Below are 13,582 nucleotides of genomic sequence, written 5' to 3' on the forward strand. Positions count from 1 at the left end.
TCCCCCTTACATGATTGCATGAAGAATTAGTCGTGACATGGGAAAGTGCTTATGATAACATGAGCTAAGCCGGAAAAGAAGCAAGATACCATCTTAAAATGACACCCAGTACAGTCTTAACTCTGTAAAGCAAAGAGGACGTTGAATCGGACGGTAGCAGTGGCCATCTCTGGTGACAGGACTCTGGGTGGCTTTTGTTCTCTCATATGCGCATTGCTAGGTTTTCAAATTTTCAGAGGTAATTAAAATATTTGGAGCCCCAGTACCTGGGAGCTGGTACCGTTGGGAAAAATTTCAAAGGGAGTCGGGAAAAGCCAGAGTGGGACAGGTAAAGGTGAATGCGGGTTTCCACCTGCCTCAGGTGCAGACGGCACATTGCAGTTGATGCTCCTGCCTCCTTGCCTTGGGCTGATAACCGCCAGCCTCCAAGTGCAAACTTGACAGTTCGATTGTTTTTAAAAGGCAGATCGAATGATCCGACTTGACCTCGTCCTATTGCCACACTGCCTCCATGACACCTGATGCCTGGGCAGGATTACTGGGAGGACACAGAAGCTGCCCGGCCGTTGGTCAGGGAACTGTCACTGTGAAGGTGCGAGACGCACCTGTGGTTTCCGAATGTGGTGCAGAGGCTGCAATTGACCTTGCAAGGCCAAGTGCGGTTTAGAGTGTCGATGGGTTCCTTTCTTTTCTCAACTTGGCAAAACTAAGAGCGTTAACCAGGGCAAGCTCTGGTCTTATTACCTCTGCTAAACATTCGGCTTCCGACCAATCCAAAACTGTCTCCCCAGATGCAAACGAGCCTGTGTGCAGCTGACAGGCGTGGTTCCAGAGGAAGCACAAGAACCCATGGGGACAGGGAAAGGCAGCTAGTACCTCAGTCTGAAGCGAGTTCCCTGAAGTATCAGAGAAATACCTTGGAGCCCCACACAGATCTTACTGTCTCGGGTGTCTCAGAAGCACAGCAGCTATTCACAGCTTGTCTCAGGACAGGCAGGGCTGGGAGGTGGGCGGCACTTGAATAAATGTCTCTCTCTCCTCTGGAGCATGAAGCAGGAACAGCAGAGGCTTTTCCCTCGTAATAAGGTGCATGGAAGTTCTGTAGGCTGTGTGCTCAGACTCCGTTCTTTCATTCTTCAATCTTTACAAAGGGTTAGTTCTCCGAGTAAGCTGAGAAGAGTTCCTTCTTGCACCCGTGAAAATGATACCGTTCTGTCACTTGACTGAATGGGATTGCCCTCATTTAGCTGTGAAGCGTCGTATTTACGGAGTGTGAGTGTGACTCCTCCAATCCTCTCATTTTATATTTAGGACTCCTGTGCTGGTTTCCAGTTCTCTCCCTCAAGCAGGAACAAGGCCCAGGGAAGCCAGGCAAGAATTCCCTGTCCTTACAGAGACAGATGAAGGGCCCAGACATGCAGCCCCCAGGAAGGAAGAGAGGGCAGGAGGCTCTGTGAGTTAGGAAGGAGAAAATGCAAAGGAAGAGGAAGGAGCAAGAGAGAGAACCTTCTGGTAGATTCCAAACCAGGGCAGGACTCAGACGAGCTGAGGCCTCCACCTTCTTTCTGGTTCTTCCCACTTAAACACACTCTGGCTCGGAACTAGGTCCCAGCAGCCATGTGGTTTGGGGTCTACAGTGGCTTTCTCCATCAGCGATCCCGAGGCAACCTCGGCTGTTTATACTCTGATTAAGAAGCAGTGTCCTCGGTGTGCAAATACTGCATCGAGACGATTCTCTGTCCTCCTCTCCAACCAGATTATCACTCTAAGCTCGTCCTCTATAGGAAGTTCGAAAGGTTCTAAGCAAGGAGGTGGTAAAAACTGACTTATTTTAAAAACATCGCCTGGCTGCCTTGTGGAGGTTGGAGGTTGGGAACCAGGGGGACATGGGGAGGTGAGTTAGGAGGCTCTTTGAATAATTCAGGAGCTCTGATGGTGGTTTGGACTAAGGTAGTGGCAATAGAGACCGTAAGAGATAGTGATACATGTCAATTGACATGGTTCTCAGACCTCATCGTGACCGACGGCCCCTTCTAAGTTAAACATTTCATAGTTACTATGAAAGCTACTTCGGCATTTAACTACTAATATTTAATCACTAATTTGGTGAGCTCAGTGAAAGAAAATAAGACACAAGGCCTATCCTCAAGTAGCTTGGAAATCCAGAACAGGAAAGTCCGCCTATGACTACATGTGACAAGTGCCATGTGAGAAGTACGGCATGGAGGAAGTCAGACCCTCCCAAGGGGGAAAACGACCACTGACTGGGATGATTTAGGGGGGCTTCCACGCCACAGGCCAGCTGCGTTGGACCACGAAGGGATGAGTAGGGTCTTGGTGAGCTCATGCGTGGCTCAAAAGTTGTGCGGGGCGGTTTGGGCTATGTGCTGAGTCACACAATGAAGTAGTTATTGGAAGAGAAAGCTCGAAGGTAGAATATGGTTGGTTTAAGGAAGCTGTAACGGCAGATGGAAAGGTTGATTCCGTGGGCCAAGAGAAATAGTGAAGATTTTTCGAGCAGGAGAGAGCATTGGAGCTTAAGAGAGATTACCATTGTCTGTTGCAGGTGGATTGAAGGGGTCAAAACTGGGCCATGGGGATCAGTCACAGGTCTGGCACTGGACAGGAAAAGACACGGGATTAGCCATAGAGCCACCCTGTCATTATCTGGTTGAAGACGGAGAGTGAGGGGAAGAGAGAGAAGGGAACGGAAAGATGCTGAGGTTGAACGGGTGGGGGAGTTGGGAGCTGCTCTTTTTCTAATTAAATTTCAGGTGCATCTGCGCATGGAGGTGCACGGCAAACATCCAGGGGGACCGGGGCGGGGAGGCCTCTCTGAGCCTTCTTCTCGGTGATGAGCTGAAGCTATGGGAGTGCATGAATGGCCAAGAGAGGGTAACGGAGCAGCAGAGAGGAGGGCAGGAAAAAACCCACCCGTAAGGAATTAGGAGGAGCGAGGTTACACATACGAGTTCCCAGGAGAGTTCGTGGAGGTCTTTGCTCTGCCGCCTCTTAACTTGTTTGGAACGTGATGCTGCCCTGCCACGTGGCTGGCTTGATAAATATTCCAGGTGACCTTCGGGCTTGCTTCAGTGGATGCTGCGATGCCTGAGTAATAGAACTCATCTCTACCGAGAAAGATCTCTGACAAAATTTCTGTCCTACATCTTAGTCCATGAGCTTGCTAATGGTTAAGGTTTTGTGTTCGGTTTTGTTCTGTCTTATCGGATGAGAGATCTGCATTTTTAGGTTTCTAGAACTCTATAAATAGCATTTGTCTTCCTGGCTAGCTCCGAGTCACTCATTGATATTCGAATTCCCAGCTAGTGTGACTTCTGGTATTCTTCATCTGCGAGAGTGCATTTCCTTTCGTAAATACTGCTTCTAGGGATCACATCATGCTGTCTGTCTGTAGATCAAGATTAATAAAAAGGCTCTCACCTGGTAAATGACCTGACACATATGCATCGTGTACAAAACATGCTTACTGTAGACCTCGGCCGTAGAAGGCGGGCAAGAGGTGCGGACAACCACAGCTCAGGTGGGGAGTGTGGGAACGGTTCAGGCTGCAAAGCAGGACCAGCTTCAGGGCCCGCCCAGTGACACAAGACCCGTCCTGGGCTAATGGCCTGCTGTTGCATCTTGAAATTGTTCATTCTTTTAGAACAGGGAGCCCTGCATTTTTATTTTGCACAGGGCCCTGCAAATTATTTATGCGGTCCTGTCACGGAGCTAAGCACATGTCCCGGTAATAATAGAAAAGGCCAGAGAGGTCTGTCCCGAAAACCATGTTTGAAGTGGCTCTTTAAGGCAAAGCAAGCCAGGATGGCAGGATGTGGTCCGTGGGCCTCCAGAACAGGCTTTCTTTGAGGTCAGCTCCAGGAGGGCCCGGGGCTTGCCAGACGGCAGTGGGAGCCCCTAGTTCTGAGGCTGGCGCCTGGCAACAGCTGGTCGCCCTGCTTGGCTGAAGAATTTAGCTGCAAAAATCTAATTTGGAACTCCCTAATTACACTAATGAAGTCAGATCATTTTAATCTGTTCTTGGTCCAGTCTTATGTCTAATCCCAGAATAAACAGATAATTGACTTCGTGGCACATGTGTCCTTTTTGTGTGACATATGAGCCGGGCGACATCTTTATATAATTTTTTTTTTTTTAACTTTGGGAAAAGAACTGATTTGCCTTAGCCAAACTGAGAGGAGGTAAAACGGTAGTAAAGTAATTCAAATTTAAAATCGATCAATCATGCTTCCAGTTTATAACCTTTTACTGACTACAGTGAGTGAGTTGTGCCCAAGTCCTCCCTCAGTCCTCAAAGATCCTAGTTAATCCTCATATTTTTCTTGTTTTAGAAAACGCTGATGAATAATGAATGTTGCCACACACAGATGTCTCCTGAAACAGGCTGAGGTTGGCGAAACAGAGACCCAGCCCGGTTCTCCGTTGGCCTTGAAGTCTATAAACTCAGAAAATTCAGTACTTAACCTTTAAACCATATGAAATTATTTCCTGAGACATATACATCTTCATACTGGTGGGAAAGCCTAAGAAACCCAGAGACGGAAGAAGTCATTCTGTCTAATCTGTCCATCTTCCTGCAGGCCCACAAAGTTCTTTATGAAATAGTTCTACCTTCTTTCACATAACTCAAGTGAAGCCATTCTTTCCTCTTTGGCATTTATTGATTTTCTTACTGAATCTTTTAACTATAGATCCAAATATGAGGCTATTTTCAAGTGTCACCTATTTCTCTTTAGAGGGCTTTGTCACTCATGTAATTTAATTTCTAAACATCATTAGAAAATACAGGAACCATGTACAAATAGTAAATTCGGTCGTGATAATAACAATGGCAAGTAATGCTGATTGAGTTCTTACTATGTATGTATCAGGCACTGTGCTGAGTGCTCTGTACACATTACCATTTAATTCTCCCACTCACAAGAGGAAGTGATTGCCACTGTTAGTTAGAAATGCAGAAATCGGGGCTCTCGCTGGCTTGCCCTTCCCCGGGGCGCCCCACAGGCAGGTAAAGAGAAGATCTGAGCCTTGGTGGTTCAGCTCCTGAGCTCCAGGCAGAGCCCAGATTCCTTTATGTAGGAAAATCTCCGTCCTGCAGCCTCAGACTTAACCTCTAGCTCGGCAAATGACTGCACGAAGCTTCTCAGTGTCAGAGCCACGGCTCGGACGGTGTGGGTGGCGCACACACTCTGTCCGCACTGCCAGAGGGGAAAAAGGCTCTCAGACCTTGCTGAGCGCCTACCTGCCGTGTGTGGGGGGCTGGCTGCTCAGCTCAGGCACACACACTTCAGGAAAACAGGGACCCCGCCCTCAGAGAACACGTGGCAATCTCCCAAGTTTCCGCGGTAGAGGTAGCCACCAACCATTCCATTTGCCTGAGAGGCAGGTGCCCCTGGATGGGCAGCTTTGACGGTGAACAGCAAGAGAAGCCCTGGCAGACCAGGATGAGCCAGCCCATCCACTAACAGCTCTATCACTGTGTATTCTGAAAAGAAAAAGCAATGTACCCTGTTTCCGGACCCTCTGGCTGAGCAAACACACAGCTTGGGGCCACCTTCGCCCTGCCCCACGGCCGGGAGGTAGAATGAGTCACCTAGAGAAGCGAGATGCTTCAAAGAGTCCCTAAGGCGGATACGACACCACTCAGGGAGAGACAGGCCCAGAGGGAGACCTTCCAGAAGCCTGGAGTGGGGAGTGAACAAAGAATGCGGGATGGGGGCCGCCTGCCTGAGGGGAGCTTCGGGGAGAAACAAGAGTCCCCCGGGAGAATCGTTTGCCTCTCCTCCCTTCTTTATCTGGACTCCACACCACCGTCCCATAATCTTCCCAGTGACACCTGACTCTTCCGACAGCAGGTAGCAAGGATGATCGTTCTGTTAGACCACCCCGGCACACTCTCCACCCAACCTCCTGCTGGTGACCCCAGCAACCCTGTGCTCTGCGGTCCCACGCCTGGGGCAGTTGGACAAAGCTCAGTGAGGCAGACATACTGGAGGGAGAACATTTTCTCACAAGACAGATGCTGTTGTCCCTCTCCAGAAAAGCATGCAAGCATCTAGGCAAGAGCCAACATGGTGGACAGAACTGGAAAGTTTTCCTGAAGCCCTATAAAGGAATTCTGGGGAACGAGAAAGAACAGAGGAAGAACAAATAGCTTTTCTTTTCTTTTTGATATTTGCTGCTGAATGCCCCCTTGTTTATAATCCCGTGGGCATGTGTTCAGTTCCCATGACAATGCCTATGGTGCAGCCAAAATGTGAAATCAGACTCATTGTCAACCACAGATGTGCTGCCAGAGGCCAGGCAGGGGCCTCGCCAAGGAGGGGGACAGGGTCAGCTGAGCTCACAGCGTGGCAGCTCGTGCTGTTTACCAGCATTGTCACAGATAGTCCAGATGGGGAGATTTTTCACTCGAGGTTTGAAAACTCTAGGTAGAGGAGATGCTAGGGAGAGAGGGGGAGACAGTAGTTTGGGTGGATGAACTGGGTTTGATTTCAGAGACACATAGTACTTCGCCGTTGTCAACATTTGCTGAGCCAAAATCCAATACTTGCTGTTGGGCAGTTGAGACGTTACAGGGTCCTCTGAGAAAGAACAGATGTCTCGACTCACATTAACGCCTTAAGCTGATTTAAGATTTACTTATATTAGCTCGGTTTAAATGTGTCGCAGGACTCACGTTTTTCACTTCTGTTTTAATTTTGAGGTTGAAATGGGAACAGTTGTGAAAACAAGCATGAAATTAATTTTGCTAGAATCTCTCAGTAGGAATAGGACATCAAAATCATCTCTCGCATGGAAAGACGATTTGGCTCAATAAAGACTGTCAGGCTCTGCATTAAGGGTGAATGTCCTAGTAAAATAAGCTTTCCGTTTAATTTTTATTCCCTATTTAGTTGTCTATATTCATGGCTGAGCTGCAAATTTCAAGAGAAGAGGAAGCCAGTCTGCCTGTATCTCTTCCGTCTCGCACAGTTCCGCCAAAGCACATGGTGGCCGCTCCATAAATATTTGTCGAATGAATGAACATAGCTCACGAAGCAGACCTCTGGCCTTCAATTGTGCAATCTGGTGAAAGAAACGAACGTAATTTTTTTTTGAAAATGCGTACAAGGCTGAGTGCATTAATTGACAAATAGAGGTACCAACATTCATTTATTTATTTAGTCAGTACGTATTGATTGAAAGCTACTAAGAGGAAGGCACGGTGTAAGTGCTGGGGATGGCGTGGCGTCAGTGAGACTGAAAGCCCTGAGGAGATGGTCAAAATGCAAACAAATAAGGAAAGAAATGAGGAAAACAGAGCCTGCCAGCATCTGAAATATACCATGCGAAAAAAATCAAGAAACTTAGGAAGAGAAAAGGGGGTGCTGGTAAGGAGAGGAGCCAGGGACTATCTTTTTAAAATGTCTATTTAATATCTATTGAAAATATATATTGAGGAAAGGATTAAAATATTTGATTCTATAAAAATTAATCATCTCCGTTCAGCAAGTATGACTATAAAATGACATACAAATTTATCATTTGTATGTTATCATTTGTATGTTAAAATTATCCCAGGGGAGCCAGGGACATTCAGCAGGATGCAGAGTCCATTCGTGCTGTGTCCTTGGTCCCCTCCAGAGCCAGCGGCCACTGGTTTTCCCATCCTCGCTGGAAGGGCCTTTTACAAAGCGCTCCCTTTAGGTCTGGTGTTAGCAAGTTTCTGGGTATTTTTTTTTTTTTAATTGTGAAAATAATTTTAATATGAAAGATAAAGAGTATTTACTTCAAATGCATATTATTCCACCATTGAGGATCAGGAGTAAACATGATTCACATAGCCTCAGTCCAGCTTGTATATTCCTTGTAGATTACCTCTTTCCAAAGTTTTTTGTAGAAAATAATAAGCCATAAAATACTTCTCAGGTAGGGCCGCTTTGTTCTTCGGTTTCTGTAAACAATGTCCTACCTATACCTTTGTTATATTCTTTTTTTAAAGCATTTTATTTTATGTTATTATTAGTTTCAAGTTTATAGTACATTGGTTAGACATTTATATAGCTTATGGAGTGATTTTCCCATGCCTTCATCACCCCTCAGGCTCTATGTCAGCCATGACGTTACTGCTGACTGCGTCCCTACGTCATACTCCCCATCCCCGTGACCCTCTATCAACTACTAATTTGTACCTCTTTAACCCGTCACTTCTTTCTCTCGGGCCCCCCACCCCACCAGATTGTCCTCTGTATTTGTGTCTGTTTTTGATTAGTTTGTTATTTTTGTTCCTTAGATTTTGCGTGTAGATGAAATTGTATGGTATCTATCTTTCTCTGCCTGACTTATTTCTCTCAGCATAATAACCTCTAGGTCCATCCATGTCATTGCAAGCAGTAGGATTTCATTTTTTATGGCTGAGTAATATTCCATTGTATATATGAACCATAACTTTTTTATCCAGTCGTCTGTTGATGGGCATTTAGGTTGCTTCTATATCTTGGCTATTATGAATTGTGCTGCCAAAAACATAGGGATGCATAGATCTTTACGAACTATTGTTCTGGTTTTCTTTGAATAAGTACCCAGAAGTGCAATTGCCGGGTCAAAAGGTAGATCCATTTTTGATATTTGAAGGAACCTCCAGACTGTTTTCCACAGTGGCTGTACCAAGTTGCAATCCCACCGACAGCGAAGGAGGGTTCTGGACATTTTTGTTTTGGATCACAGGGCAGGTGGAGCTCCCCGCTGTACGCAGCTAACAACTTCACTTGCTTGCCACCTGCCTTCATCCGTCTGAATTTAACTTCCTGTGGGGGGTGGCGGGGGGCAGGAAGGAGACAGTCAGGAAGACCTGGCTTTCCGTGGGGCAGGCACACCCTTGACTGGCTTTCATGTGGCTCTGACAGTAACCAGACCTCAGCTTACCTTCACCCCGAATTCTTAACACTTGGGCCCCAGATTCCCAAAGCCGTCACACCAGGAGTATGAAATTCCGTCGAAACGTCTTCATTTCTATTCTTCACTATCACGTCGAAGCCTCCTGCTCCCCTTCCTGACAGGCCCGTGGGGCTCCGTGGGCTGAGTGGTTGTTTCCCAGATTCCTCCAGGTTGCCACCAAAATCATTTGTCCCGCATGCCTTCCTGTGTGACAAACTGCCCTCCACCAGCAGCTCGGAAAGCAACAACTTCAGGGCTCCCCTCCAAGCCACAAATCTGAAAAGTTATGGCCCACGGTCTCTCAGCCACCTTTGGCAAACATGAGATTCTCTCCAGCATCTAGAAACTTCTGTGCCACCTAATTACTATTTCTCCAATCGTTAGACCCTTTCCTATTCTTTGCAGAGTTTCCTTTGAAGTAAGCCGTCCATGGGGCATTTTCTTGTATCAAGTCTTCATTCCTCTTTTCTTGTGAGGACAGAATGTTTTTCTGAATATATTTCTTTAATCTTGCCACTAACCATTTTTGTGCTATGTAGGGGTTTCAATGATCTGTTGCTGCATAAAAGAATCACCCCCAAAACACAGCGGCTTAAAACATTTTATTTCTCGTGATTCTGTGGCCTGACTGGCCGCTCTTTCATTGGCCTCGCTGCGGGTTGTTCACACTTATGCCTCCATCTGGGGGGCCGGAGCACGTGTTTGATTCATCTGCCCCCCACAAGGCCTCTATTTCCCCATATCGTGTTTAATCCTCCATGCCCCGCCCCCCACATGGCCTCTCTAAATGCAGGCCAGCTTGGGCTTCCCTACGGCATGGCGGCTGGTTCCAAGAGCACAACTGTGATGCTGCCAGCCTTCCCCCAAACTGACACTTCTGCTGCATTCTATCGGCCAAGCCAGCTTTGAGGCCAGCATAGATATAAAGGGTGGGGCGGGGAATGGCTGCTACCTCGTGATGACAGTAGAAGCAACAAATCTGTGGTCTGTGGCCGCCTTTAATCCACCACAATGTGCCACAGTCCTGTCCTCAAACTCGCTGCCCTGAGGTGAAGCATAAACAAATGACCCCCCTCTAGCATGTGTATAGTGCTTCACCAGACACTCCTCCTGGTTGCATTGTGTTCAGGTTAGTGGCAGCTTTTAGGAGGCCTGAGCGACATTTGCTGAACAGGTCCTTGCAGATCCCAGCACAGAGGCATCTCAGTCACCTTCTTCCTCAGCCTGGGAAGCTGACTCCAACTGCACCTGCAAGCAAATAAATGACAGTTCCACATGTGACAAGCCCTGGGTTCATCTCCAGCTCAAAATGTCTTCAGGTTGGCATTTGTTACAGGTGTTCTAGAAACAGAACTAAAGAATGACAGGGAGATAGAGACAGAGATAGAGACCTATAGACATAGATAAGAGAAGATTTATTACAGGAATTGGCTCACTCAGTTATGGAGGCCAAGAAGTCCCACAATCTGCCATCTGCAAGCTGAAGAACCAGAGTCCAGTGGTGTAATTCCATTAGAGTCAAGGCCTTCAGAAGAGGGAGAGGGAGGCTGATGGTGTAAGTCCCAGCCTGAGTCCCAAAGCCTGAGTTGATGTCTGGGGGCAGAAGAAGATGGATATCTCAGCCCAAGCAGAGAATGAATTCACCCTCCACCTTCGTGTTTTACTTGGGCCCCCAATGAATTGGATGATACCTGCCCACACTGGGGAGGCGGGATCTCTTTACTTACTTTACCAAGTCACATGCTAATCCCTTCTGGAAACACCCTCATGGACACACTCAGAAATCAAGTGTCACCAGCTCTCTGGGCATCCTGCCATCCCGTCAAGCCGACGCATACAGTTAACCATCAAAGCAGCAGTATTTAGTCATTCACCGCTAAGTGCCAGGCATTGTTCTGCACTAATGCCACACACGAGTGAGCTTTTGCTGCACTAGTGCTTCGAAACAAACTACCCCCAGCCCTCAGTAGACAGCACCAAAGACAGTTCTTTCCTACGGCCAAACGCCCCCACCCTGCCCCCTGCGGCCACACCCTTTTTCACACGGTGCTTCCTGTCACTCATTACCACTTTGCCCGCCTGGTGTTCTCCCTTAGAAAGGCCTTCAGTTTGTCGTCTGCAGCCTGGGTGTCCGTGATGATCAGTGGCACAACACGAAGCAGCGGGTAAAGTCAAAACCAGCTCCCTAGGAGAGCCAGACGCATGGCGCTTCTTCCTGTCCTTTTACCGCCAGAGGTGATCTGCGTTCCTTATTCCAGACGCCTGGTTGCGAACCCGCGGGTGCTCAGGGTCACGGGAGCTTCTCCTCCCATGCTGGGTTTGCATATGATTAATGCAATGACTTTTAATGACAGCCCAGACACCAGAGCGCCTGATATGCTGTCTCATTAACTCACTTTTTCCGGTGTGTTTGTGCACATGCACGTGCCCACACATCAGCGTGTGTGCACAGCCAGCCCTTGGTGTCTGCCCCTATCTCGAACCCTCCATCCTCTGGGTAACTCCTGTATCCCAGAGGGTGAGTCTCTCCCTTGAGTTTCAGAAATGACGACAATTATCATTACGACGACCACTGGTGAACATTTATGAAAATAAGAACTTGGTTCATGAACTCTCTCGCTTCATCCCCACCACAGCCCGTTGAGGTAGGTATTGCGCTTCCCATTTTACAAATGAGAAAACCTGGGGCTAGAAATGTTCATTCAGTCGCCCAGAGCTAGACACGAGCTAGGGCAAGTCCCATAGCTCTCGTCAGCCTCAGAAAATAGAAGTCTTCCTGTCAATTTTAGTACAATCTCATTTCCCTGTAATTAAAAATGTCCAATTCCATGTACATTTGAGGCTTCAAATTCATTTAAAGTTAAAATGCTTCTCCCTACAGATTTGGTCTCTAAATAAGAGAAATGACCAATGTCAGATTTGGGGCAGGAAATGCACAAGATGAGCCTGAGAAATCTTGAACCCGAAGGTTAAGGAACCATCAAAGATCACAGAGTGTTTTTAAAACAACACAGGACCCACCGGTTCACCAAAGATCAAATAAATTTAGTATCAAAAAGAAAAGAAAAGGAAGAGTATAATCGATTATATAAAAACTCATGGGCTTATAATAATAATAAAAAAAAACAAACAAATCAAACACACACACACACACACACACACACACACACACAGAAACCCAAACCTATTGGCTTTCTTGGAGGTTGCTAGGACACTTACTCATTATTCTAAAGAATCTAGCATCTCCTCTGCCTTTCCTACAGAGTCTGTACTTCAGAGTAACCAAACAGTTGATGGAGGAAAAATCCTTCGTAATAAGAAAAACCCAGCTAATGAATGCGCAAGTAATTATATTGTTAGAAAATCACAGTTTTGCAACCCCCTAAAGAAATGGCGGAGCTTGAGAACAATCATCAGTGGCTGTTAAAAGCCACCAGGAGCCATGTGAAGACCTCAGAGACGCATGACACGGATGGAATGTGAGGATCCTGTTTGGAATAAATTAACTGAAAAATTCATCTTTTTAGCCAAGGGAGAAAATCAAACATAGACTGCCTATTAAGCATTAGATATTGTGGTAATAGTATTAAATTTGGTTGGATGTGATAATAGCATTATGGTTATACTATTATTTAAATTTTTTTAAAAAGCCCTTACGTGTTACAGATGCACACACACTGAAGTACTTAGAGTACAGTGCTCAACGTCTGGGATTTGCTTTAAAATACTCTGGAATGGTGTTGGGGAAGAATAGGTAAAACTTAAAAGGTGGAATATTAGTAACTGTTGAAACGAGGGGACGAGGAAATGGGGTTCATTTCTTTAGTCTTTCTACATTTGTGTATATGTGAAAATTTCCATAATAATTTTTAACATTTTTGTGAAAAACTTAAAGCTTCTGCCCAGCTCGGTTCTTCTTTGGGCTGGAAGGCTACGGAGTGAAAAAGAAGGTCCTGTTTCTCCATGAGTCCTCCTCCTCACCCCTCCTTCCACCCACGTGGGGACCCCTGGGAAGGGGACCAGAGAAGGAAGGACAGGAGCCATCTCACCTGACAGGTGCCCTTGAGATCTAATGTTGATGTTTTCTGGCCTGGCAGATATTTGAAGTTTTTTTTCCGGGTCGGGGGGATGTTTTGCTATTTATTTATTTATTTTTATTATGCCTACAGCCCCTGGTCTTCCTAGGTGGTCTCCCATCCCAGTACTAGCCAGGCCCGACCCTGCTTAGCTTCTGAGATCAGATGGGATCGGGCACGTTCAGGATGGCATGGCTGTAGACTGCTGCGTTATTTTTCAGAGACTCGCCCTTATTGGGGCTCTCACCCACAGGTCCCCTGAAGTGCGCGATGCTTCCTCAGGTGGACCACTGGTTATCTACCCCACCCCCACTCCCAGCTAAGGTTCCAGATTTCCAGCACTGTACCCCTACCCACACAGATACACAGACTCTCTGTTGCTGCCCCCAACATCCCCGCCCATGACTTTCTCACATGATGTCCCATTTAAGATGGCCCCAGGTTGGTTCCCTCTTCCATGCAGACCACAGCTCATCCTAGCCCAATGCCCCAGCAACAGGGCAGAGCATATTCCTTGACTTTGAGGTTTCTTCATTTGTTTCATTTCCAAATGCTCCTATGAGACA

General features: G+C 46.8%; 1 non-coding gene across 1 annotated transcript; it reads right to left on the bottom strand.

The window, feature by feature from the left end:
* Positions 1-13,100: 13,100 nt before the first annotated feature.
* Positions 13,101-13,219, bottom strand: LOC120610746 (5S ribosomal RNA). Its single transcript, XR_005654997.1, has one exon. It is a non-coding gene; the product is annotated as a 5S ribosomal RNA (ribosomal RNA).
* Positions 13,220-13,582: the final 363 nt, after the last annotated feature.

Source organism: Pteropus medius, unplaced genomic scaffold, assembly GCF_902729225.1.
Source record: "Pteropus medius unplaced genomic scaffold, Ma_sr-lr_union100, whole genome shotgun sequence".
Lineage (NCBI taxonomy): Eukaryota > Metazoa > Chordata > Mammalia > Chiroptera > Pteropodidae > Pteropus > Pteropus medius.